Source organism: Triticum urartu, chromosome 6A (assembly GCF_056163025.1).
Source record: "Triticum urartu cultivar PI428250 chromosome 6A, HENAU_Tu73, whole genome shotgun sequence".
Classification (NCBI taxonomy): Eukaryota; Viridiplantae; Streptophyta; class Magnoliopsida; order Poales; family Poaceae; genus Triticum; species Triticum urartu.
In genome coordinates, this window is record NC_141878.1 from 44,670,555 (window position 1) to 44,686,072 (window position 15,518).

At 48.0% G+C, this 15,518-nt stretch overlaps 1 pseudogene; it reads left to right on the plus strand.

The window, feature by feature from the left end:
• The first annotated feature begins 295 nt into the window (after positions 1–295).
• Positions 296–15,518, plus strand: part of LOC147963760 (uncharacterized) — a 43,575-nt pseudogene continuing 28,352 nt past the window's right edge.

Below are 15,518 nucleotides of genomic sequence, written 5' to 3' on the forward strand. Positions count from 1 at the left end.
GAGCTGGTTGCTTATGCTCTTTGGTGGTAGGTTTCCTCAGGTGTCTCGGAACATGGCCAGCAGCAGTGAAGCAAAAACCGATGAAGAAACCTGCATTGCATGGATGTCGCACATGGCGATGAAGGTGCTTCTAGGGAAGCGATGAAAGTTACTGATGTTATAGGTGGCAAACGTACACAGGGGAGAACTGTGTGCGACATCTCGGTGGTAAGGAGAGAAATGTGGGCAATAATGACGACGAAGAATATCTTGCTGGTTGATGTCTCGTGACGACGGTGTATCCCCTCTGAATATAATGCCGAAAACGGGCCACCGTGATGGTTCCATATACAAGTTCAACACCATGCATCAGTGGAAGAAACAATACCGCATCACAGACCGTGATGAGAGTAAGTTTTTTTTTTGATAGATCCAGCATCGTTGGCATTTCATTGATAATAGCAGGAAGCAGTGAAAAACAATAAGGTGGTGAAGATCCTAGGACCAGATCCGAAGATCAAAGAAAGAGAAAAGAAAAGAAAAGAAACAACAGCCCTAATAGCTGCAGCACAACACTCCATACAATCCATACTAGGCAGCGCAGCTCCGACACCGACGAAGAAACTACTAAGGAAACAGGCAGGGGTGGCGTCATGGAGGATCACCGAACGAGCCATCTGTCACGCGTCATCGTATACCACCGGCCCCCTACCGCGGCTTCGACTTCACAACAACAGGCGGTCGAGGCACACCCACGGACACGCCGGAGAAGAAGAGCCGACTACCACGACCAAGGCCACGCCTCCGACATTGCTCACCGCCGTCATCGTTGCCACAGAAGCCACCCGTGCACGTCCAGCCGCAGGAAGCACTAATGGGATCAAGGTCTTCAAGATGGCGCCGTAAAGAGGGAAACGACGTTGAAGACGACGCCACCGCCCGACCCTACAGCAGGATCTAGGCTTTCACCCAAAGAACTTGATACGGAAGTAGAGGCTGTGAAGATTCCCGACGACGCCTCCAAGAAGGATAGCCACGCCCATGAGCGCCATCGTCGCCGGCCGGCTAGCACCGGCCAGGCTACTTGCCCGGGGCAGCCACTCCCAAGCAGCCGGCCGAGGCCGGCCCGTACCTCCATTGGACCGTGCACCCCCCACACAGCGAGCGCGCCAACATTGTGCAGGGCCACCAGCAAGCCTCCTCGTCGACGGGCTTGCAGGAAACCAGATCCGGTCCCGCACCCCGCGTCCAAACCACGGGCGAAGCATTCCTGCTCTAGGAATCGCCAACAGGCACCGCCAGCCGCCGGTAGAATCTCCACCCGGGCCGCCAGCCCACCGCAGACCTGCCAGATCCAGGTCCCCCGCCGGACACCGCACGCAGCTGCCCAGCCGAGCAGCCACACCGCGCACACCACGGCGACCACCCGACGCCCAGCCGAGCCGCCGTGGTCACCACGCGCGCCCGCGAACCGGCCGCGACCACCATGCGCCGCACCGCGCCAGATCCCCGCGCTCGCGAGCCGGCCGCGGCCAGCCCGCGCCGCCCCTCGCTAGATCCGCGCGCCTCGAGTCCCCGTGCGCCTCCGTGCGCGTCCTCGACGGCCAGAAGAGCTGCCCCGAGCGTGCGCCACCGCTCGAGCTCCCCCCGATGCCACTGGCCCGCGCCAACCAGCCCCAGGCGGAGGAGGAAGAGGGCCCCGTTCGCCCGCGCGGCTCAGCGGCGGTGGCGAGGCGAGGAAGGAAGGGTGGGTGGGGTGCTGGCGGCGGCTAGGGTTTGCTCCCCAGCCGCTCGCGGGAGCGACACGGGAGCCACGGCCTACGTGTGTTTTTGACGAGAGTAAGTGATTCTTTCTCTCCATCTATGTCTTCTTTCCTGTTTTTGTTTGTTATTATATACTCCCTCCGGTTCCCAAGTACTTTGACGTACGTTTAGGACAAGGTCGTGGCCATGCTTTTAGAACTTTGACCCTTAGTAATTCAGGAAATATATTGATTGGGTGGAGTATGTCAGTCAATGGATCTGTCTCGAAAAAAATGACTTACATGATATAAAATTCCATTAGGTTATGAAATTATATCGTGAAAGGAAGTCGCGGTCAAAGTGAATACCTGAAGACTGTGCCAATATATATATCGAAACCTCTTCAAGTATTTAGGAATTGGAAGGAGTATTACGGCATGCAAGTGTCTGACATAAGCGAATTGGAGCTTGCACCATTAGTCATTTTTAATACCAAACACATTTGCAGCTCATATATCTAAAGTTAATATATATTCTTACCTGAAGAATGTGCCACTATCCACTGCAAGTATTTGGGAACGGGATTGAATATTACGACATGCATTAAGTGCGTGGCTTAAGCGAATTGCAGCTCGCGCCATTAGCTGTGTCTTAATCATTGTTGCAATTCATTGGAAATTATGTCTCCACCAAATCCTCCCTATACTATTTTCGGTCCACTTTCCACCCTCTTGCCCTTTTCCCTCCAAGGTCTGTATTTACTAAAATGGGTTCAATTCACTGCAAAATGATTTTTTATCTTTTTGGATCCTCATATGTTTTATATTAAAAATTTGCGAGTGCTAAACAGGCTCATGCCTGTTTAAGCATCATGCCTTATGCTATGCAATATGTTTATTACCTCGCAAGTATCCAAGTGCTAAACTGTTTTAGGTGCTCCCTGTAGAAATTGTGGATGTCTAGAATATTGTGTTTTAATGATATGACCCTCGTATGGGGTATATATAGGAGTACAAAAGGGGTAGAGACTTAGAGTACAAGACAAGTTACATGTGGTTTAAACTAATTCTATCTCTATCTCCTTATCTCTAAGTTAAACCCAATTATATTTCTAACATTCCCCCTCAGTCGTAGTGGGAATGAAGCGGACGAGTACGACTGAATTTGAAGTCTTGTGCTTTCGTCGTCTTCTGCGCTGCGCCATCATCAAATGTGTCTCTGATGGGTTGGCACCTAGGGCGGTGACTGCGTCCCCTTCTGGTGCCTCCCTTGACTCTCCTCTATCCCCCCCCCCCCCCCCCCCGCTGCCACAGTCACAACGGGAGTGGCGTCGACGCTGGTGACGACGTGGACGCTGTTGACTGGAGTTCTTGTCGATGTGTTGCTGTAGACAAAGTCATTAATGTCAATGTCGAGGTAGCCGATCATGGTGATGTAGCCGTGGTCCATGTAGTCGTGGTCGATGGTGTAGTCATCGTGGATGATGAAGCCGCACAAAGCCAGAGGTGCAAAAAAAAAATTTCGCTATGACGGAGCTGCATACGTGGACAATGCACCTTGCTAATGTCAGAGGGTGCCGTCGGTGATGAGTCCACCGGTTTTGCCAAGACCGGAGGAAACCCATCGAGCACACATAGGTTTTGCCAGAACCATGTGGCCATGTAGGGTCTTCACTGTAGTGATGTCGTGTCGATGCAGTCGTGCCGTCGTGAATGACGTGGTCGATGCCGTCGTCGTGACGCGGTCATTGCCATCGTCGAGGTCGCGTCTTGCAGAAAAGTCTATCAGAGGACGCTAGGTGTCCATCTTGTGGACGAAGCGGCGGCGGTGCGTTGACGAAGATGTTGGCTAAGACCATGTTGATGAAGACCTTGGCGATGAAGTGTCGGCTATGGTGTTGCAGCGGCATGTCGATGATGATGTTGCTTGAAGGTGTCCCTCGCGGCGATGAAGTGTCGATGCCGTGCCGTGTCGAAGAAGTATGTTGGCTCGTAGCTCGATATAGTCTTACGGCTCGGTGTCGTTCGGCTCGGGAGGTGTTGGTGTAGTTGCTGTTGGTGATCGTAGCAGAAATTAAAATTTTCTACGCATCACCAAGATCAATCTATGGAGTAATCTAGCAACGAGGGGAAGGAGAGTGCATCTACATACCCTTGTAGATCGCTAAGCGGAAGCGTTCAAGTGAACGGGGTTGATGGAGTCGTACTCGTCGTGATCCAAATCACCGATGATCCTAGTGCCGAACGGACGGCACCTCCGCGTTCAACACACGTACAGCCCGGTGACGTCTCCTACGCCTTGATCCAGCAAGGGGAGAAGGAGAGGTTGGGAAAGACTCCATCCAGCAGCAGCACGACAGCGTGGTGGTGGTGGAGGAGCGCGGGACTCCAGCAGTGCTTCGCCAAGCACTACGAGAGACGAGGAGGGAGAGGGGTAGGCCTGCACCAACAGGGGAGGAACTTCATGTGTTGGGCTGCCCCTTTGCCTCCACTATATATAGGGGGAGAGGGAGGGCTGCGCCCCCACCTAGGGTTTCCACCCTAGGGGTGGCGGCAGCCCCAATCCCCATCTGGGGTGGCGGCCAAGTGGGGGGGGAGAGGGAGGCGCATCAGGCATGGGCCTTAGGGCCCATCTGCCCTTAGGGTTTGCCCCCTCTTCTCTCTAGGCCCATGGGCCTTGGTGGCGAGGCGCCCCAGCCCACCTAGGGGCTGGTCCCTTCTCACACTTGGCCCATGTATGCCTCCGGGGCCCGTGGCCCCTCCCGGTGGACCCCCGGACCCCTTCGGTGGTCCCGGTACACTACCGGTGATGCCCGGAACACTTCCGGTGGCCAAAACCATACTTCCTATATATCAATCTTTACCTCCGGACCATTCCGGAACTCCTCGTGACGTCCGAGATCTCATCCGAGACTCCGAACAACATTCGGTAACCGCGTACATACTTTCCCTATAACCCTAGCATCATCGAACCTTAAGTGTGTAGACCCTACGGGTTCGGGAACCATGCAGACATGACCGAGACAACTCTCCGGCCAATAACCAACAGCGGGATCTGGATACCCATGTTGGCTCCTGCATGTTCCACGATGATCTCATCGGATGAACCACGATGTCGAGGATTCAATCAACCCCGTATTCAATTCCCTTTGTCTAGCGGTATTGTACTTGCCCGAGATTCGATCGTCAGTATCCTGATACCTTGTTCAATCTCGTTACCGGCAAGTCTCTTTACTCGTTCCATAACACATCATCCCGTGATCAACTCCTTGGTCACATTGTGCATATTATGATGATGTCCTACCGAGTGGGCCCAGAGATACCTCTCCGTTTACACGGAGTGACAAATCCCAGTCTCGATTCGTGCCAACCCAACAGACACTTTCGGAGATACCTGTAGTGTACCTTTATAGCCACCCAGTTACGTTGTGACGTTTGGCACACCCAAAGCACTCCTACGGTATCCGGGAGTTGCACAATCTCATGGTCTAAGGAAATGATACTTGACATTAGAAAAGCTTTAGCAAACGAACTACACGATCTTGTGCTAGGCTTAGGATTGGGTCTTATCCATCACATCATTCTCCTAATGATGTGATCCCATTATCAACGACATCCAATGTCCATGCTCAGGAAACTGTAACCATCTATTGATCAACGAGCTAGTCAACTAGAGGCTTACTAGGGACATGGTGTTGTCTATGTATCCACACATGTATCTGAGTTTCCTATCAATACAATTCTAGCATGGATAATAAACGATTATCATGAACAATGAAATATAATATAATAATAACTAATTTATTATTGCCTCTAGGGCATATTTCCAACAGTCTCCCACTTGCACTAGAGTCAATAATCTAGTTCACATCGCCATGTGATTAATAGTCACAGGTCACATCGCCATGTGACCAACATCCGAAGAGTTTACTAGACTCAATAATCTAGTTCACATCACTATGTGATTAACACTCAATGAGTTCTAGGTTTGATCATGTTATGCTTGTGAGAGAGGTTGTAGTCAACGGGTCTTGCCATATTCAGATCCTTATGTATTTCGCAAAACTTTATGTCATATCGTAGATGCTGCTACCACGTTCCACTTGGAGCTATTCCAAATTGTTGCTCCATTATACGTATCCGATATCTCTACTCAGAGCTATCCAGATAGGTGTTAAGCTTGCATCGATGTAACTCTTTACGTCGAACTATTTATCACCTCCATAATCGAGAAATATTTCCTTATTCCTCTAAGGATAATTTTGACCGCTATCTGGTGATCTACTCCTAGATCACCTTTGTACCCTCTTGCCAGACATGTGGCAAGGCACACATCAGGTGCGGTACTCAGCTTGGCATACCGTATAGAGCCTATGACAAGATCATAGGGGACGACCTTCATCCTTCCTCTTTCTTCTGCCGTGGTCAATCTTTGAGTCTTACTCAACTTCACACCTTACAACTCAGGTAAGAACCTCTTCTTTGACTGATCTATTTTGAACTCCTTCAAAAACATGTCAAGGTGTGCATTCTTTGAAAGTATCATCAGGCGTCTTGATCTATCTCTATAGATCTTGATGCCCAATATGTAAGCAGCTTTATCCAGGTCTTCCTTTGAAAAACACTCTTCAAACAACCGTTTATGCTTTCCAGAAATTCTACATCATTTCGAATCAACAATATGTCATCCACATATAATTATTAGAAATGTTGTAGTGCTCCCACTCACTTTCTTGTAAATACAAGTTTCTAACAAACATTGTATAAACCTAAAAGCTTTGATCACTCCATCAAAGCATATATTCTGACTCCAAGATGCTTGCTCTAGTCCATAGAAGGATCGCTAGAGCCAGCATACCTTTTAGCACCCTTAGGATTGACAAAACTTTGATTTTATCACATACAACTCTTTCTTACGAAAACTGGTAAGAAAACTTGTTTTTGACATCCATCTGTCAGATTTCATAAACGAAAAATACAGAGCTAACATGATTCCGGCGGAATTAAGCATCGCCACGGGTGAGAAATTCTCATCGTAGTCAACTCCTTGAACTTGTGAAAAACTCTTTGCCACAAGTCGAGCTCCATAGACGGTAACTGTTGGGGAACGTTGCAGAAAACAAAAATTTTCCTACGGTTTCACCAAGATCCATCTATGAGTTCATCTAGCAACGAGTGATTAGATGCATCTACGTACCTTGTAGATCGCGAGCGGAAGCGTTCAAAGAACGGGGATGATGTAGTCGAACACGACGTGATTCAAATCACCGATGATCTTAGCACCGAACGGACGATGCCTCCGCGTTCAACACACGTACGGAACGGATGACGTCTCCTCCTTTCTTGATCCAGCAAGGGGGGAAGAGAGGTTGATGAAGATCCAGCAGCACGACGGCGTGGTGGTGGATGCAGGGCGTCACAGTAGCAGGGCTTCGCCTATACTACGAGAGAGAGACGTAACGGGGAGAGAGGAAGCACCAAAGGCTGAGGTATGAAGTCCCTCCTCTCCCCCACTATATATAGGAGGGCCAAGGGGGGTGGTGCGCAGCCTAGGAGATCCAATCTCCTAGGTGCGGCGGCCAGGGGAGGGTTTCCCTCCCCCCCCAAGGCACCTCGGGGTGCCTTCCACCACTTGGACTCCTCCGTGGTGGAAACCCTAGGCACATGGGCCTAGTAGGGCTGGTGCCCTTGGCCCATATAGGCCAAGGCACACCCCCTACAGCCCATGTGGCCCCCCGGGACAGGTGGCCCCACCCGGTGGGCCCCCGGGACCCCTCCGGTGGTCCCGGTACAATACCGATAACCCCGAAACTTGTCCCGATGGCCGAAACAGCACTTCCTATATATAATTCTTTACCTCCGAACCATTCCAGAACTCCTCGTGACGTCCGGGATCTCATCCGGGACTCCGAACAACATTCGTATTACTGCATATACATATGTTCATAACCCTAGCGTCACCGAACCTTAAGTGTGTAGACCCTACGGGTTCGGGAGACAAGCAGACATGACCGAGACGACTCTCCGGTCAATAACCAACAGCGGGATCTGGATACCCATGATGGCTCCCACATGCTCCACGATGATCTCATCGGATGAACCACGATGTCGAGGATTAATCAACCCCGTATACAATTCCCTTTGTCAATCGGTATGTTACTTGCTCGAGACTCGATCGTCGGTATCCCAATACCTTGTTCAATCTCGTTACCGGCAAGTCACTTTACTCGTACCGTAATGCATGATCCCGTGATCAACCACTTGGTCACCTTGAGCTCATAATGATGATGCATTACCGAGTGGGCCCAGTGATACCTCTCCGTTATATGGAGTGACAAATCCCAGTCTCGATCCGTGTCAACCCAACAGACACTTTCGGAGATACCTGTAGTGCACCTTTATAGTCACCCAGTTACGTTGTGACGTTTGATACACCCAAAGCACTCCTACGGTATCCGGGAGTTACACGATCTCATGGTCAAAGGAAAAGATACCTGACATTGGAAAAGCTCTAGCAAACGAACTACACGATCTTTGTGCTATGCTTAGGATTGGGTCTTGTCCATCACATCATTCTCCTAATGATGTGATCCCGTTATCAATGACATCCAATGTCCATAGCCAGGAAATCATGACTATCTGTTGATCAACGAGCTAGTCAACTAGAGGCTTACTAGGGACATATTATGGTCTATGTATTCACACGTGTATTACGATTTCCGGATAATACAGTTATAGCATGAATAAAGACAATTATCATGAACAAAGAAATATAATAATAATGCTTTTATTATTGCCTCTAGGGCATATTTCCAACAGTCTCCCACTTGCACTAGAGTCAATAATCTAGTTACATTGTGATGAATCGAACACCCATGGAATTCTGGTGTTGATCATGTTTTGCCCTAGGGAGAGGTTTAGTCAACGGATCTGCTATATTCAGGTCCGTATGTACTTTACAAATCTCTATGTCTGCATCTTGAACATTTTCACGAATGGAGTTGAAGCGACGCTTGATGTGCCTTGTCTTCTTGTGAAACCTGGGCTCCTTGGCAAGTGCAATAGCTCCAGTGTTGTCACAAAAGAGTTTGATTGGCCCCGACGCATTGGGTATGACTCCTAGGTCGGTGATGAACTCCTTCACCCATATTGCTTCATGTGCTGCCTCTGAGGCTGCCATGTACTCCGCTTCACATGTAGATCCCGCCACGACGCTCTGTTTGCAGCTGCACCAGCTCACTGCTCCACCATTCAACATATACACGTATCCGGTTTGTGACTTAGAGTCATCCAGATCTGTGTCGAAGCTAGCGTCGACGTAACCCTTTACGACGAGCTCTTCGTCACCTCCATAAACGAGAAACATTTCCTTAGTCCTTTTCAGGTACTTCAGGATATTCTTGACCGCTGTCCAGTGTTCCTTGCCGGGATTACTTTGGTACCTTCCTACCAAACTTACGGCAAGGTTTACATCAGGTCTGGTACACAACATGGCATACATAATAGAACCTATGGCTGATGCATAGGGGATGACGCTCATCTCTTCTATATCTTCTGCCATGGTCGGACATTGAGCTGAGCTCAATTTCATACCTTGTAACACAGGCAAGAACCCCTTCTTGGACTGATCCATTTTGAACTTCTTCAAAATCTTATCAAGGTATGTGCTTTGTGAAAGACCTATGAGGCGTCTTGATCTATCTCTATAGATCTTGATGCCTAATATATAAGCAGCTTCTCCAAGGTCCTTCATTGAAAAACTCTTATTCAAGTAGGCCTTGATGCTGTCCAAGAGTTCTATATCATTTCCCATCAAAAGTATGTCATCTACATATAATATGAGAAATGCTACAGAGCTCCCACTCACTTTCTTGTAAACGCAGGCTTCTCCATAAGTCTGCGTAAACCCAAACGCTTTGATCATCTCATCAAAGCGAATGTTCCAACTCCGAGATGCTTGCACCAGCCCATAAATCGAGCGTTGGAGCTTGCACACCTTGTCAGCATTCTTAGGATCGACAAAACCTTCCGGCTGCATCATGTACAACTCTTCCTTAAGGAAACCATTAAGGAATGCCGTTTTGACGTCCATTTGCCATATCTCATAATCGTAGAATGCGGCAATCGCTAACATGATTCGGACGGACTTTAGCTTCGCTACCGGTGAGAAAGTCTCATCGTAGTCAATTCCTTGAACTTGTCGATAACCCTTAGCGACAAGCCGAGCTTTATAGATGGTCACATTACCATCCGCGTCCGTCTTCTTCTTGAAGATCCATTTATTTTCTATGGCTTGCCGTTCAACGGGCAAGTCAGTCAAAGTCCATACTTCGTTTTCATACATGGATCCTATCTCGGATTTCATGGCTTCTAGCCATTTGTCGGAATCCGGGCCTGCCATCGCTTCTTCATAGTTCGAAGGTTCACTGTTGTCTAACAGCATGATTTCCAAGACAGGGTTGCCGTACCACTCTGGTGCGGAACGTGTCCTTGTGGACCTTCGAATTTCAGTAGGAGCTTGATCAGAAGTATCTTGATCATCATCAATAACTTCCTCTCTAGTCGGTGCAGGCGCCTCAGGAACATTTTCTTGAGTTGCGCCATTTTCCGGTTCAAGAGGTAATACTTCATCAAGTTCTACTTTCCTCCCACTTACTTCTTTCGAGAGAAACTCTTTCTCCAGAAAGGATCCATTCTTGGCAACAAAGATCTTGCCTTCGGATCTGAGGTAGAAGATATACCCAATGGTTTCTTTAGGGTATCCTATGAAGACGCATTTTTCTGATTTGGGTTCGAGCTTTTCAGGTTGAAGTTTCCTGACATAAGCATCGCATCCCCAAACTTTTAGAAACGACAGCTTAGGTTTCTTCCCAAACCATAATTCAAACGGTGTCGTCTCAACGGATTTCGACAGAGCCCTATTTAAAGTGAATGCGGCAGTCTCTAAAGCATAGCCCCAAAAAGATAACGGTAAATCGGTAAGAGACATCATAGATCGCACCATATCTAATAGAGTGCGATTACGACGTTCGGACACACCATTACGCTGAGGTGTTCCAGGCGGCGTGAGTTGTGAAACTATTCCACATTTTCTTAAGTGTGTGCCAAATTCGTGACTCAAGTATTCTCCTCCATGATCTGATCATAGAAACTTGATTTTCCTGTCACGTTGATTCTCAACTTCACTCTGAAATTCTTTGAACTTTTCAAAGGTTTCAGACTTGTGTTTCATTAAGTAGACATACCCATATCTACTTAAGTCATCAGTGAGGGTGAGAACATAACGATAGCCACCGCGAGCCTCAACACTCATTGGACCGCACACATCAGTATGTGTGATTTCCAATAAGTTGGTTGCTCGCTCCATTGTTCCTGCGAACGGAGTCTTGGTCATTTTACCCATGAGGCATGGTTCGCACGTGTCAAATGATTCATAATCAAGAGACTCTAAAAGTCCATCTGCATGGAGCTTCTTCATGCGTTTGATACCTATGTGACCAAGGTGGCAGTGCCACAAGTATGTGGGACTATCGTTATCAACTTTACATCTTTTGGTATTCACACTATGAATATGTGTAATATTACGTTCGAGATTCATTAAGAATAAACCATTGACCATCGGAGCATGACCATAAAACATATCTCTCATATAAATAGAACAACCATTATTCTCAGATTTAAATGAGTAGCCATCTCGTATTAAACGAGATCCTGATACAATGTTCATGCTCAAACTTGGCACGAAATAACAATTATTGAGGTTTATAACTAATCCCGTAGGTAAATGTAGAGGTAGCGTGCCGACGGCGATCACATCGACCTTGGAACCATTCCCGACGCGCATCGTCACCTCGTCCCTCCCCAGTCTCTGTTTATTCTGCAGCTCCTGCTGTGAGTTACAAATATGAGCAACAGCACCGGTATCAAATACCCAGGAGTTACTACGAGTACTGGTAAGGTACACATCAATTACATGTATATCACATATACCTTTTGTTTTGCCGGCCTTCTTGTCCGCTAAGTATTTGGGGCAGTTCCGCTTCCAGTGACCCTTCCCTTTGCAATAAAAGCACTCTGTCTCCAGCTTGGGTCCATATTTTGACTTCTTCTTCCCAGCAGCTTGCTTGCCGGGCGCGGCAACTTCCTTGCCGTCCTTCTCAAAGTTCTTTTTACCCTTGCCCTTATTGAACTTAGTGGTTTTATTGACCATCAACACTTGATGTTCCTTCTTGACTTCTACCTCTGCTGATTTCAGCATTGCAAATACTTCAGGAATGGTCTTTTCCATCCCCTGCATATTGAAGTTCATCACAAAGCTCTTGTAGCTTGGTGGAAGCGACTGGAGGATTCTGTCAATGACCGCATCATCCGGGAGATTAACTCCCAGCTGAGTCAAGCGGTTATGTAACCCAGACATAGTGAGTATGTGCTCACTGACAGAACTATTTTCCTCCATCTTACAGCTGAAGAATTTGTCGGAGACTTCATATCTCTCGACCCGGGCATGAGCTTGGAAAACCATTTTCAGCTCTTCGAACATCTCATATGCTCCATGTCTCTCAAAATGCTTTTGGAGCCCCGGTTCTAAGCTCTAAAGCATGCCGCACTGAACGAGGGAGTAGTCATCAGTACGTGTCTGCCAAGCGTTCATAGCGTCTTGGTTCTGTGGGACGGGTGGATCACCTAGCGGTGCTTGTACGACATAATCTTTCTTGGCAGCTATGAGGATGATCCTCAGGTTCCGGACCCAGTCCGTATAGTTGCTGCCATCGTCTTTAAGCTTGGTTTTCTCTAGGAACGCATTGAAATTGAATACAACGTTGGCCATTTGATCTACAAGACATATTGTAAAGATTTTAGACTAAGTTCATGATAATTAAGTTCATCTAATCAAATTATTAATGAACTCCCACTTAGATAGACATCCCTCTTCCAGTCATCTAAGTATAACATGATCCGAGTTGGCTAGGCCGTGTCCGATCATCACGTGACACGGACTAGTGAACGTCGGTGAACATCTTCATGTTGATCGTATCTTCTATACGACTCATGCTCGACCTTTCGGTCTTCTGTGTTCCGAGGCCATGTCTATGCACATGCTAGGCTCGTCAAGTCAACCTAAGTGTATTGCGTGTGTAAATCTGTCTTACACCCGTTGTATGTGAACGTAAGGATCTATCACACCCGATCATCACGTGGTGCTTCGAAACGACGAACTGTAGCAACGGTGCACAGTTAGGGGGAACACTTTCTTGAAATTATTATGAGGGATCATCTTATTTACTACCGTCATTCTAAGCAAACAAGATGCAAAACATGATAAACATCACATGCAATCAAATAATAATAGTGACATGATATGGCCAATATCACATAGCTCCTTTGATCTCCATCTTGGGGCTCCATGATCATCCTGTCACCGTCATACTCATCGACATGTAAGTTGTGATTCCTTGTAGAATAGCATGAACATCTCATACATCACATATAGATCATTCATCATTCATCACAACTTTGGCCATATCAAATCACATAGCATACCCTGCAAAAACAAGTTAGACGTTCTCTAATTGTTGTTTGCATGTTTTACGTGGCTGCTATGGGTTTCTAGCAAGAACGTTTCTTACCTACGCAAAGACCACAACGTGATATGCCAATTGCTATTTACCCTTCATAAGGACCCTTTTCATCGAATCCGATCCGACTAAAGTAGGAGAGACAGACACCCGCTAGCCACCTTATGCAACTAGTGCATGTCAGTCGGTGGAACCTGTCTCACGTAAGAATACGTGTAAGGTCGGTCCGGGCCGCTTCATCCCACGATGCCGCCGAATCAAGATAAGACTAGTAACGGCAAGCATATTGAACAAAATCAACGCCCACAACTACTTTCTGTTCTACTCGTGCAAGAGAACTACGCATAGACCTAGCTCATGATGCCACTGTTGGGGAACGTTGCAGAAAACAAAAATTTTCCTACGGTTTCACCAAGATCCATCTATGAGTTCATCTAGCAACGAATGATTAGATGCATCTACGTACCTTGTAGATCGCGAGCGGAAGCGTTCAAAGAACGGGGATGATGTAGTCGAACACGACGTGATTCAAATCACCGATGATCTTAGCACCGAACGGACGATGCCTCCGCGTTCAACACACGTACGGAACGGATGACGTCTCCTCCTTTCTTGATCCAGCAAGGGGGGAAGAGAGGTTGATGAAGATCCAGCAGCACGACGGCGTGGTGGTGGATGCAGGGCGTCACAGTAGCAGGGCTTCGCCTATACTACGAGAGAGAGACGTAACGGGGAGAGAGGAAGCACCAAAGGCTGAGGTATGAAGTCCCTCCTCTCCCCCACTATATATAGGAGGGCCAAGGGGGGGTGGTGCGCAGCCTAGGAGATCCAATCTCCTAGGTGCGGCGGCCAGGGGAGGGTTTCCCTCCCCCCCAAGGCACCTCGGGGTGCCTTCCACCACTTGGACTCCTCCGTGGTGGAAACCCTAGGCACATGGGCCTAGTAGGGCTGGTGCCCTTGGCCCATATAGGCCAAGGAGCACCCCCTACAGCCCATGTGGCCCCCCGGGACAGGTGGCCCCACCCGGTGGGCCCCCGGGACCCCTCCGGTGGTCCCGGTACAATACCGATAACCCCGAAACTTGTCCCGATGGCCGAAACAGCACTTCCTATATATAATTCTTTACCTCCGGACCATTCCGGAACTCCTCGTGACGTCCGGGATCTCATCCGGGACTCCGAACAACATTCGGATTACTGCATATACATATCTTCATAACCCTAGCGTCACCGAACCTTAAGTGTGTAGACCCTACGGGTTCGGGAGACAAGCAGACATGACCGAGACGACTCTCCGGTCAATAACCAACAGCGGGATCTGGATACCCATGATGGCTCCCACATGCTCCACGATGATCTCATCGGATGAACCACGATGTCGAGGATTAATCAACCCCATATACAATTCCCTTTGTCAATCGGTATGTTACTTGCCCGAGACTCGATCGTCGGTATCCCAATACCTTGTTCAATCTCGTTACCGGCAAGTCACTTTACTCGTACCGTAATGCATGATACCGTGATCAACCACTTGGTCACCTTGAGCTCATAATGATGATGCATTACCGAGTGGGCCCAGTGATACCTCTCCGTTATATGGAGTGACAAATCCCAGTCTCGATCCGTGTCAACCCAACAGACACTTTCGAAGATACCTGTAGTGCACCTTTATAGTCACCCAGTTACGTTGTGACGTTTGATACACCCAAAGCACTCCTACGGTATCCGGGAGTTACACGATCTCATGGTCAAAGGAAAAGATACCTGACATTGGAAAAGCTCTAGCAAACGAACTACACGATCTTTGTGCTATGCTTAGGATTGGGTCTTGTCCATCACATCATTCTCCTAATGATGTGATCCCGTTATCAATGACATCCAATGTCCATAGCCAGGAAATCATGACTATCTGTTGATCAACGAGCTAGTCAACTAGAGGCTTACTAGGGACATATTATGGTCTATGTATTCACACGTGTATTACGATTTCCGGATAATACAGTTATAGCATGAATAAAGACAATTATCATGAACAAATAAATATAATAATAATGCTTTTATTATTGCCTCTAGGGCATATTTCCAACAGTAACAATACCGCCCTCGTCCTTCTTCTTCTTAAAGATCCATTTTTCTCTATGGCTTGCCGATCAACGGGCAAGTCCACCGAAGTGCACACTTTGTTCTGATACATGGATCATATCTCGGATTTCATGGCTTGT